A 12,318-nucleotide genomic window follows, 5' to 3' on the forward strand; every position below is an offset into this window, starting at 1 on the left:
AGAAAATATAAAATAAGGTAAACAGTTACCCTGAAGGCGTTAGACTTTCCGGATAGACTTTGCAAATATACTTCAGTGTGTTTTTTGTCTTCAAACTCTCAACTTCTTTTGTAGTGGAGTTCTGTTATTGAAAAAAAAATACCCTTTTTCCTTAAAAATCCTTTTTTGAATACAAACTGGTGAGTTCTACTTTCATTTACTCCTCTGATTGGTTGTACAGCATTTTCTTTCATGGTTTCCATTTTATAATCAGCAAATTCTGGAGCCAGTGAAGACTGCTCTCTAAAGGGGACGTAAAATGGATACTGGATGGAGCTGGGATTCTTCCCTGTATCTTTGCTACTTATTTCTCTCTGGCTTCTTGATATTCTGTTGTCTTGATAGCATTATTCTTTTCATCAGAATTGGTTTCATTATAATGCTAAATTGTTACTGATTATTTTCAAAAAAATTCTTGTTATCTGTGAGTCATTCTTATTATGGCTCTTGGTGGTCAGGTTCCTGTAATTTGCTCGTGGTTTTGTGGCTTTGTTGTGATTCATGGATACTTTGAAAAAGCCTTTTGCTGCGTAAGAAGGGGGTTCTTTACGGACCATCTGAAAGCAGCAGTTGACTGTTGACCATTCAAGTAATTGGAGGCCAACAGCCAACTGTTGTTTATTTGTAATTAAGCCAATTTCACGTGTCTGAAATTACTATCAGGTTAGGGGCGGAGGCTTGTCAGTTTAAAGTTGGAAGCCTGGATGAGGTCTCCAGGAACTCAGCCCACAGAAAGGTTACCCTTCTTACTGTAGGTATTATCTCAAGACCTGGCTTTTTTTTTTTTTTTTTTTTATATAAAGAATTTGTGTTATTTGTAGTCAAGGTAGACACAGTAGGCAGCACAGCTGTGACTGCCAGGGAAAGTCACTAGGGGGATATTCATAACAAGGAAATATTGGCAAATAAATGATGAAGAAGGGGAGGAAATCTCCAAGATGTTAAATTGGAGCACTGTCACTGAGATGATTAATGGTGTTGTGTATTTTAGTGAAGACGCTTATCTGGATTGTCTTGAAACTATAGTGTACATTTAATAGCACCTATAAAAAAGCATGTGGTGCATGAACACATTGAAGAGAAAAGTCCATGGATTCAGCTTTCATTTTCCTGAGTGAGTATTTTCTGCAACTCAGTCTTTGGTTTCTGGTTATTAGAAAGCTGGTCTTAGTGTATGTTATATAGTAGAAGTATGTATATTTTATATAATAATAATTGGCATTATATAGCTCCTTTTCCAACAGGACTGGAAATGTTCTTTTTTTGTGAAAAAGATGGGTACCTTTTCAACACTCTTGAATATTATCAATAATAGGGAAATGACGATTGTTCGGATTCGCCTCGTCTTCCTGGGTAAATGGGCAGGTTGGTCACAGGGCCACAGAGGATGAAGGACCAAATTTTCATCAATGATGGGGTCGGTACAGGTTTCTTAAAAAGTTCTCTGTCCATTTCGGGTGAAGGGGGGTTTGTCGTGGAAGGGAGTCTAGCTTTCACTTGTAAGCCATGACTATCCTGATTCTATGTAATGAATTATCACTTGCCTTGAAGGATCTTTTGTCACTGATGGCAGGTGCATCTTTAGACACTTATTTAACCTTATTGGGCCTCAGTAATTACTACTAGACATCAGGATAGATGTAGACTAATGACCTATAATTGTGTCTTCAAGCTTAGTCTATTTCAGCACTGTTTTTCAATTTTGGGACCTCTACCCAAATGGTGGGGTACGAATCCAATTTAGTGGGTCAAGATAAGAATGAAGAAAAGGACAAGAATCGAGAGTTTTAGTGCATTCCATATATGAGAGTGTGTTTTATCTTGAGAGGCTTCTGTTTTTGTTTTATGTGTTTAAGTATACATCACATGTGTGTGTGCATGGGGTGGGCCCTGAGGTGAAACATCTCTTAATATGTGTTTTTTATCTAAAAACTGATGGAAAGCTTCTGCAGTACAGTTGGTAGACAAATGTATAAATATAATAATGTACGGGTATTATGTCCTTACGTGCTCAGGATACAGCAGGTTATAAATAAAGAAATGGTTGGTGATGTGAAAAGGGTTCGGGAATGAAAAGGCTGTACTATCTGGTCCCTCCTAACACATCAGAACACATCAGAATGTGTTAGTGCCGACTTGCATGGGCCCATGAGAATCCATTGTATGTACATATTTCCCATTCTGTGATCCCTGACCTCATGTTAGTAACTGGAAATTGGGCAAAGTATTTGCACTATGGAAATTGGAAAATACTGCAAATTGGGTGCCCTTCTGTCTGCAACTAGTTGTTAAATATTTACCGGAACATCACTGTTCTTAATCCTTCCCACTGTAATTCTATTGTTTTATAAACTGTGAATTTGCTTCTATTTTAACAGAGGTTTGACTTGAATATTACTGGGAATTATTAAAGTAAATAATTTGAATTATCTTAAAGTACATAGGAATAGAAAATGGTGATTAACTCAAAATGTCTATAATTAAGAATTTTAAAACAATGGCAGTTATCCTAACTTCTTACATTAAGTGCTCATGACATGGCCAACTGAAAACTTAAAATTGTAATTGGTGATAATGAATTTTTTGGCGAAGGGTAGGAATACAAGATTTTCAAAAACACCATAGTGTTGGGGCAAATTTTGACAAAACTTAAGCACTTTGGTAAGTTCTGAAACTTATAGAACCCATGCCCTTGGCTCCATTTTAAGCTGTCTTTAAGTTTGTAATCCTATTTCTGGATTTTAGTGAATTCATCTGTAAAATAGTTGGTTTGACTGGGAGATGGAACAGTTCTTTCCAATTAAAACAATTGTCTTGTTTCCTGTTTCCCCACAAAGAAATAAAAGCAGTATGGAGGGTCTGAGAAAAGACCAGACATCGCCTCCATAGTAACTATGATAACTTTAAACTTGTAAATGAAGGCAAGAAAATGTTTGAGTTGGAAAGGAAATTTTCATGGACATGAGAGGAGTTTTACACAAAATACGGTGGAAATCACCTGTGTTAATAGGTGAATGCAAGAGAAGGAAACTAGAAAGGAACTGATAAAGGACTTCATAGCCTCCAAGGTGGACAGAGTTTGGCCGTGTGGTTTGACACGACCGTAGCTGTGTGTAAGAACAACTGTTTGACTAAAATTTCGAGAAGACTGCATCTGGGGAGACGGGAGCTCAAGTGACTAATGTTCCTTGAGCACATGCCAAACTGTTGTGACTGCGTCTGCAGTACCCATTGTAAACAAAGGGCTTTAACCCAGGGTTCTTAGTCTCCAAGTGCAGCCAAGATTGAGAAGGTTTGTCACTGATGAGACCAACTAGAGCGGTCACCGAAAGAAGCCATTGGCAAAATGGTGAGGTTTGTCTGTTTTCTGCCTCTGCATCCAAGCCCTTTTACCTCTGAAATTCATTCCACCTGGATACCTGGTTCATGTCTCATGCCCAGGCCCTTCCCCACAGGCATTTTTGTTTGTACCCTTCCTTGCAGATCAGGTGTTGTTAATTGATAATGTTGCTCTTCTCAGGACCCTTTGCATTTTAATAAGCACCTTGCAGTGAAAGAATTCGAGCAAAAAGGGAGTTGCTCTCCACTGGAATAATTGCAGATACCATGACAGGATCGGAGAGATTAATTTCAGGCTAGAAGGTGATGTTTTCTTCCTTTCTTGATGAGACACTCAGAACGAGGGCATTCTCCTGCTCAGGGTAGCGTTAAGGCTGGCTTTGGCCAAGAGGCATGGGTTTGGAAATGGAGAAAATCCAGACTCAAGAGAGAAGGAATTATCAAGGTCCAGAAGAGGAGAATGAGCGAAGAAGGAACTCACCAGTCACTATCAGCTATGTTGTGCCAGACAGAGTGCTAACCACTTGCACATGTTATCCCAATTAAGGAGAACAAGACCGGTTCCTTGTCAGGCAGACTGCTGGGGGGGGGGGGGGGTGGGGGGGGGTGGATAGGTGGTCACCTGTGTTGATGGGGAGGGAAAGGTCAAGGAAGCTCTAGAAGCAGCAGCAGCAGCAGCAAATTGTTTTGATTGTTTAACCTGATTGATTGATGGCAATTAGACAGCCCCCATATACTTCCCCCCCCACCCCCACCCCCCGGCCCCTGCCCCTCCCCCCCAGCCATTGGAATAATTTATGCCAGTTGTGTTTGGATCAGTAAATAACAAAGAATTGAGGAAAGAGAAATCTACAGTGAACTTCATAAAGAGGTCTAATAGAATCTGCATGTTAAACAGACATTGAACTTTGTAGCAAGAGCTGCTTCAAGCCTTTAAAAATCCAAATGAATTCTGAATTCCACATCATGCCTTTTAGACCTCAGCATGGTTTCTGGTGCTTTCTCCCAGTTAATTTTAACATCACACCAATGATTTGGCCTGTAAATGACTTGAAGTGGTGTGTCTGAGGAAACTGGATGGTGTATTATTTAGGGCTAATGCCAGAGTAGCTTAAAAATGAGCTAATTCATTCCTTTAACTATATTTTGATCGTCATCCATGGGTCAGGTGCTGTTCTGCATAAAGTGACTTAGAGGTGACTAAGAAAACCTCTGCCCTGCAGAAGCCTAGAAAACTGATGGGAACTAGTAATTGGGATTCTGTGTAAGAGGTGTCTTGAGTGAGAAGTAAAAAGTACAGAAGTGGTGCCACGAAAGGGTCATCCTTTAATAGTGGAGGTGAGCCCTGGGATCTTCATGGTGGAAGGGATTTTGATTTGGGGGAGAGGTGCTTGAGCTAGTGATTGGGGCCAAAAGGTGGGTATTTATGGTGCACTGAGTTGCAAATGATGTTCCTCAGGAGTTGAGGGAAGGGGAAGGGTGACAGGAGTTGAGGTTGGAGAAGAAGGGGAAGCAGAGGCATTAGGGTGGACTGCCATCTGGTGAGAGCCTTGGAGGAGTTTTCAGGAAAGGAAGGATGGGACAAGGACTGCAAGTCCGAGGACGGCTCTGGAAGTGGCTCAGACTTGAGACAGGAAATGTGGGAGAGTGGCCCGCCTGGTCAGCCTGTCCTCTGAGGTTAGAAACGGAGTTCATGTGGTTTTCATGGAGAGTGGGCAGTGGTGCTGTGTTTGTTAGTTTGAAGTTATTTTTAACTTACAAACATCTTGCAGGACTCCAACAGTATGAAGTCCAGTTCAGAGCCTGTCTACAAATTAATTGCTTTTCCTGGCTTGAGGTGCTCCATATTTTTTTGTATTTTTTTTAATGTTTATTTTTGAGAGTATGAGTGGGGGAGGGGCAGAGGTGGGGGCGGGGGACAGTATCGGAAGCAGGCTCTGCACCAACAGCAGAGAGCTTGATGGGGGCTCGAACTCAGGAACCATGGGATCATGACCTCAGCTGAAGTCAGATGCTCAGCTGACTGAGCCATCCAGGTGCCCTGAGGTGCTCCATATTTTGTAACTCAAAATAGAGTGGCAGAGAGTAAAAATGGACAGGCACAGGAAGCATCATTTAAAATGAAAGAATATTAATTGGCTTTACCAGAGTGCGTATTTTCATTAGGAGAGAAGTGCCTGCCTAGATTTTTAAAAATAATTGGTTACTGACACACCTGTGATATGTAGGAGACTCCACCCCCCCCCCAACCCCCTGCACAAACCTGAGAAGAGAAGGCAAAGGTCAAGGTGAGAGGAATAGAGCTACAATGAACCTTTTGTAGGCATGCTGTTGAACTACAGTGTTCTGAATCACTAACGGTTGTTTCAGAGAGACAGGGAGACTAATGTGCTTGTGCCCAGATCTTAAAAATAATACAGCAAACTTAGTTATACATAAACGGTGGTTTTAATAAATTTTCACCTTAACAGCTTATTCTGTGTGTTGAGTGTGTTCTGTATAGATGTGTCTGGAGTGAATTTTTGGACTCAGTTTATGCACAAGAGTGGAAGAAAGAGGCTTTAATTTTTGTGAGCAAAGTATTTAAGAGATCCAGAAGTCCAGGGGTGCCTACATGGCTCAGTCCATTAAGCATCTGACTCTTGGTATCAGGGTCGTGAGTTCAAACTCCACATTTGGCCTGAAATCTACTTAAAAAACAAAACAAAACAAAACAAAAAAAAAAAGAGATCCACAGGTCCATGCAGTAATATTGATTCATTGATAGAGGTGGTTAAACCATCTGGAGATGGATCTGAGTTTGATCCTCTCCTCGTAATTATTAGAACTGGGACCGTAGCTAAGTTACTTAACTCTTAGAACTTCTGTCTTCTCAAGTCTGAAATGGGGATAAAAATGAAAGTTGTCTCAGCTCTTCGGAGAATCAGTGGGCTAATGGCTTGACCGTTTTTAATATTTATAGTAAGCTTGGGTACTAGGTATGATTATTACTACCATTTTACAGATGACGGGGTCTTAAAGGGCTGGAACAACTCACTCAAGGTGAAGAAGGTAGGATAGGGTGAAATGTGATTTAGGATCAGCAGCCACATGGGCTCCCCCACCCCATTCCCTTGCCTGTTTTTGTACATAAAGTTTTACTAAGACATGACCATACCCATCCACTTACGTGTTGTCTGTGACTGCTTTTGTGTTTTTTGTTTTTTTTTTTAATTTTTTTTTTCAACGTTTTTTATTTATTTTTGGGACAGAGAGAGAGACAGAGCATGAACGGGGGAGGGGCAGAGAGAGAGGGAGACACAGAATCGGAAACAGGCTCCAGGCTCCGAGCCATCAGCCCAGAGCCTGACGCGGGGCTCGAACTCACGGACCGCGAGATCGTGACCTGGCTGAAGTCGGACGCTTAACCGACTGCGCCACCCAGGCGCCCCTGCTTTTGTGTTTTAATAACAGAGTTGAGTAGAGACTGGGACCAAATCGCCTACCAAGTCTCAAATGTTTACTGTGTGGCCCTTTACAGAAAATAGTTGACCCCTGCATTGGACCTCAGTCTGTTAGACTATAGAGTCTAGGGTCCACACCACAAAAACACTTCGTATGATGCTTGGCATATAATAAGTGTGCACTGAATGAGTATCACTTTGTTCCTTATCTAACTTAGGGTACAGCTGTTCATACCAAGGAACTCATGTTGGCAAAATGGAAACAGTAAACATTCTACTTCCAGTAGGAGAAGCCATTATGTCTGTGGAAATAGTGAATTACTAGAGGAACACTTTGTGAATTTTGTGTTCTAGCTTCGACTTACTACTATGTTTTATATAATGAAGAAAGAATTTATTTCTTCATAGCATTCAAAGTATAATATGTCATTGAAGGGAATAATTGTGAACTTGAGTGAATATTCAGAATCTGTTAAATTAACCTCATACCCAAGGAAATTTCATGTTCTTGAGAAATGTCAGAATATTTTTGTTTATGAAAACTGCATAAAAATAGTGTAGAAATGCCACTTGTGGTATTATGACCTGTTGATCAAAAATAGGTATAAGCAGTGTGTCTAGAGCATGAAAAAATGAAAAGGGTTTATCCCTTTTAATGAAAAGGTTTAAAATTGTCCTACCTTTTCTAATAGTCTTCCTCACAAGAAGGGGAGGAGATGATGGTTTCAACTTGACCCTGCTCCATTTTATTTCCATGCATTTGTCTGTTACGGATTCTGGGAGCTCCTTGTCCTCTGCTCAGTAAATGCCCTCGGGTTTGTGTTACTGTGGAGCTTACAGAGCACACCATGTGTCCAGTCAAATTGTATTGAGGGGATAATCTTGGAATTTGCTTTGACTAAGCCCAGGGCCGTGGCTCTGTGTTGATGAATGGGAGATTCCTTCATTGGGTTCATGGTTTTCTCTTGGAATAGCTCTTGTTTGAATAAAATTGCAATACCTTTTTTATCCTGGAACATCTGGAAAGTGCAGATAAATAGAAAGGAGAATGTGAATGTCTTTCGTAATGGTACCATCCACAGACAGCCACTGTTAACAACTTGGTGTGGATCACTATACAGAACTGTATGTTGATACACATGTCATCTTGGATACATTTGTATCTACATACATGAGCGTTTTTCTTGGGTATTCCTCCCGAGATTGTCTCAGCTGGGAAACTTCTGGGGCCAAGTATTCTAATTTGTCCACAAACAGCTTATCTAAGGGAAGCTGAAAGCTGTATATGTTCACCTTCCACATAGAAACCATGTTCTGTAGGGATCTCCTTTCATGACTTTTTTTTTCCGGTTGTAGTTTGTATCTCCCTGCTGAACGTGTATCACTTTATTGTTGGGGGAATTGAAATTCTTTTTCTTGGGGGGAAGACACACACACTGGAGAACTCCAGCAAGAGCTAGTGATGTTAGTGGCATTAATGACAGATTTTTAGCAGAAAAATCTTTCCCTACCACCTAATTTTTTAAAAATCAAGTTTGCAAAGCTATTTGTAAGTTACAGGATGAAGCTAATGGTGAGAAGGGTGTGCAGTGGGTTATAGTAACAAGGCCTTTTAAGATCAGAATATGTACATGGATGAGAAGTAACTCAGGGTGCTGAGGTGGAGTTTTCTGGTCATTTATCAACTCCTTTTCTCACATGCTACATCTCCTGCATCATTCTCTAAAGTACTTATAAACAAGAGCTCTATTTACTTTGTAGAGCATTGAGATATTTTGATCTAGTTTTCAAAGCAGAGAGAAGTCTGGGTCCTGGGAGGATTTTGGTTCAATGACCAGCATGTAAGGAAATCATTTTTAGGTTATTTCTCCCTTGTCAAACTTGAGACCTTTGTGATTCACTTAGTAGTGTGAGGGTTCTTTGGAATTGACCGCTTGAGATTTATGTCATTAAGTAGACCATCACTGCATCTTATTTAAAACCTAATTGCCCTTCCCTCTCTCCCAGTCCAGTATATAGAATCTCTGTAATAAATACGAAAAGCAGTAGTAATAATACACAGAGCCTCACTCTTAGCCTTTTTCTTAGTTGGTACCAGTTGAAGAGAGTTCTGTTTCTTTTTTCTTTTAAAAAATTTTTTTCATTATTAGGTTTGTTTGAGAGCGAGAGAGCAAGAGAGCGAGAGAGAGAGCGAGTAGGGGAGGGGCAGAGAGAGAGGGAGATACAGAATCCGAAACTAGGCTCCAGGATCTGAGCTGTGGGCACAGAGCCCGACACAGGGCTTGAACCCACGAGTGTGAAATCATGATCTGAGTAGAAGTCGGTCACTTAACCGACTGAGCCACCCAGGTGCCCCAAGGAGAGTCCTGTTTCCTTCACAAGCAGCTGTCATCAATAGAATTTCAACCAACCTAGGCTTTCATAACAGCATCATTTTCTTGACCACTGCCTGTCAGGGGTCCTCCGTGTGAATCACAGCCAATTGCATGTCTTGGCCTTGAAACCAGGAGGTACCTGGTCTTCTTCTTGATGATTCTCCTCTACCATTTTTAACTCCACTAAGAAAGCTGTTTTAGGAGTACAATTGACTGTATGGGTCAGTCAGGAACGGAGCCTCCTCTCTAATGTATTGTAGACACCAGCTGGATTTTCTGGAGAAGAACACATTTACAGAAACTACAGGAAGGTCCTGGCTCACTTCCAGGGAAGGAGTATGCTTTTCTAGGGACTACCTAATTATAATAGCTGATTCTCATCCCCCTGGAGAAATTCATCAGGTGTCTTAAGTCTTAATAACTATGAAAGCAGTGACCTTCATGTCACGGTGTTTTTACAGGGAGAGGTTTGGAGACCCATTCAGTAGGGAGGAGTGTGGAGGGTAGGGGGATTTCTCGAGCGCTTGTAAAATTGAGGATCAATAAATTCATCTGATAGCAAGATTGTTTACCCTCTTTGCTCAGTGCTGTTTTTAGGAGCTAGTAACAAATTTATGAGGGTGGTAGGAATAAAGAAAGCTGACTTTTTAAAAAAAATTTATTGTACTTGAGTAATGTCTTGGGGGAAGGCAAGACTAGAAAACTTAAATTATGGGCCAGCAGATTTTAAGTAGAATACATTTTTACAAGGATCTAGTGGCAAGTTTGGTTGACTGGCACTACATGGATCTTTATTGGCTCTCTTAAGGAGAAGTTTGCCAGACACAAACGATTGGCTCTGAGCTATAGAGAAAAAGGGGAATGAATACAGCTGCTTTTATTCTTCCATCCACAGGAAATACTCATGGATGCTGAGGTTTTACATTATGGGGCAAAACTGGTCCTTATGGGGACAACAGAAATTTGAGCTCTTGACCATGAAGTTTGGGTCCAACTTTACCATTCGTGTTTCTGTGTTGGCTGGTTTTCCATATGCAGTGAGATACATGAGGCTGAAGTTGGCACACCAATTGTGGTGTTCTTCAGCCTCTAGACATTGCTATAATTGACCTCCACATCCGTACTGGAAGATAGGTAGGTGTAATACACTCATTTGCCATGTGAGAAGATGAAGGCTCAGAGATTACGCAGGTTGTCCAACTGACACAACTAAAAAGGTTTAATCTGGTAACTATTTAGAGCAGACCAGTGCAGTGTGGCCCAGCAGTTTATCCACTTTCAACTGGATAATGTGGCCCCTTGGAGCAGGAGGATACTTGACCTCAAAAAACAAAAACAAAAACAACCAAAACCAAAAACACAACCCTCCACCTTCTGTTCAAGGGTAGTCTATTGAAATCTATTTCTGTAAAAAAAAAAAAAAAAATAAATAAATAAAATAAAAAATAAGACCCTGAGAAACTGAAAGCCTTCCCTAAAGAGGAGGGTACGTTTATTATATTTGAACGCTAGTTATTTAGTGTCCTTTATATGCAAACCCAGTTGTGTCTGCTCTTTAGAAATTTCATCTGTCCTTACACTGCAGTTATCCTAAAAGTGGATGAATCTCCAGTCCTACCTCTTTGCCAACTCGAGTTTTAGATTTCCAAACTACTTGAGGTTTCTGCTTGTGATTTGCTTTACATCAACTGCCACATGTAACGACCAACAAATTTGCAAGCACTTCAAAGAAAATTCCCAATTAATCCTTAAGGCAACCCAGTGAATTGTTTGATCTCTATTTTTTTTATTGAAAAACCCAACAAACAAAAAACCTTTGGATCTTAGAGCTTTAATGATGTGAAGGCTCTTCCCCCAGCTGCCGTGTGATGTGGCCCACCTGCAGAGTGACCCTTCCTCCTCCCCCATTCTGAAGCTCTTTGCTGGACTGCGCAGCTGTGCCCCCAGAACAGAGCTCCGTATCTTACCTAGAATGATCGCGTACGCTGCCCTTCTTTTGCTTCATCTTAATTTCTCTAGTCATTTGGGCTTGCTATTGGACTCCTCTTCCATTCTGCCTCTCTTGTCAAATACCCTGTTTGTAGCATGATTTCTTTTGTAAAGACTTACCTTCTATTCTCATCTCCCTGACCTGAGTTATTATTTTATGCCTAGATTGTTACAGTCTACTGTTTAGTCTTGTCTCCTATCTCCTTCAGTTTAAGTAAAATGCTGCAGGCCCACTGTATACAAAATGCCATGCAAGGGAATACAAAAATATCTTTCTGGGCTACCCTGTAGCTACCAGATTAAAATATTTGTGACATGGTTCCTAGCTCAAAGTCATCAGCAGTTCATTCTTAGGGCACGGTGTTGGCAATCTTAGCTTCGTGTTCAAGACCCTCTAGTCTTGATCTGGGCTGCCCCCCATCTATCCCCAACCAAGATACCCCTCAATGGAAGCTCTCTCTGCTTCTATCTGTGAAACGTGTTCACTTACTCTTGTTGGGCACAACACACACTGCCTCTTGGCTTTAGCTTTATCCCCAGGGTTTCTCTCGTGTCTTAATTCAACATATAGATGGGGTACCTTTAAATAACCAGGAACTATTGGGGCGCTTGGGTGGCTCAGTCAGTTAAGCGTCCGACTTTGGCTCAGGTCAAGATCTCATGGTTCCTGAGTTCGAGCCCTGCATCAGGCTCTGTGCTGGCAGCATGGAGCCTGGAGCTTGCTTCAGATCCTGTGTCTCCCCCTCTCTCTCTCTGCCCCTTCACCACTCATGCTTTATCTCCCTGTGTCTCTGTGTCAAAAAAAACAAAACAACATTTAAAAATTAAAAAAAAAAATTTAACCAGGACTATTGTGTGGGATATATAGTGAACTAAGACCGAAATCTCAGCTGTGAAAGTTAGAGGGCATTGGAGACAGGCAGTAAACAGCAGAAGTTACAAACAAAACAAATCGTGTTGTCTGTTCTGTGGCAGTAGTTGTGCGCAACAAAAACAGAGAAGGGTAAGAGGGAATTAGGACTGTTGGGATGCACCCAGTGTTTATAGCAACAGTATCAACAATAGCCAATTTATGGAAAGAGCCCAAATGTCTATTGACGGATGAATGGATAAAAAAAGTGGCATAAATATAC

The 12,318-nt window shown here is 41.1% G+C and overlaps 1 protein-coding gene across 9 annotated transcripts in view; it reads left to right on the forward strand.

Annotated features, from left to right (window-relative positions):
• Positions 1–12,318, forward strand: part of NPAS3 (neuronal PAS domain protein 3) — an 857,733-nt gene that overhangs the window by 111,243 nt on the left and 734,172 nt on the right. The window lies entirely within an intron of this gene.

This window comes from Panthera pardus, unplaced genomic scaffold (genome assembly GCF_024362965.1).
Source record: "Panthera pardus isolate Hobbes unplaced genomic scaffold, ASM2436296v1 HiC_scaffold_24, whole genome shotgun sequence".
NCBI lineage: Eukaryota > Metazoa > Chordata > Mammalia > Carnivora > Felidae > Panthera > Panthera pardus.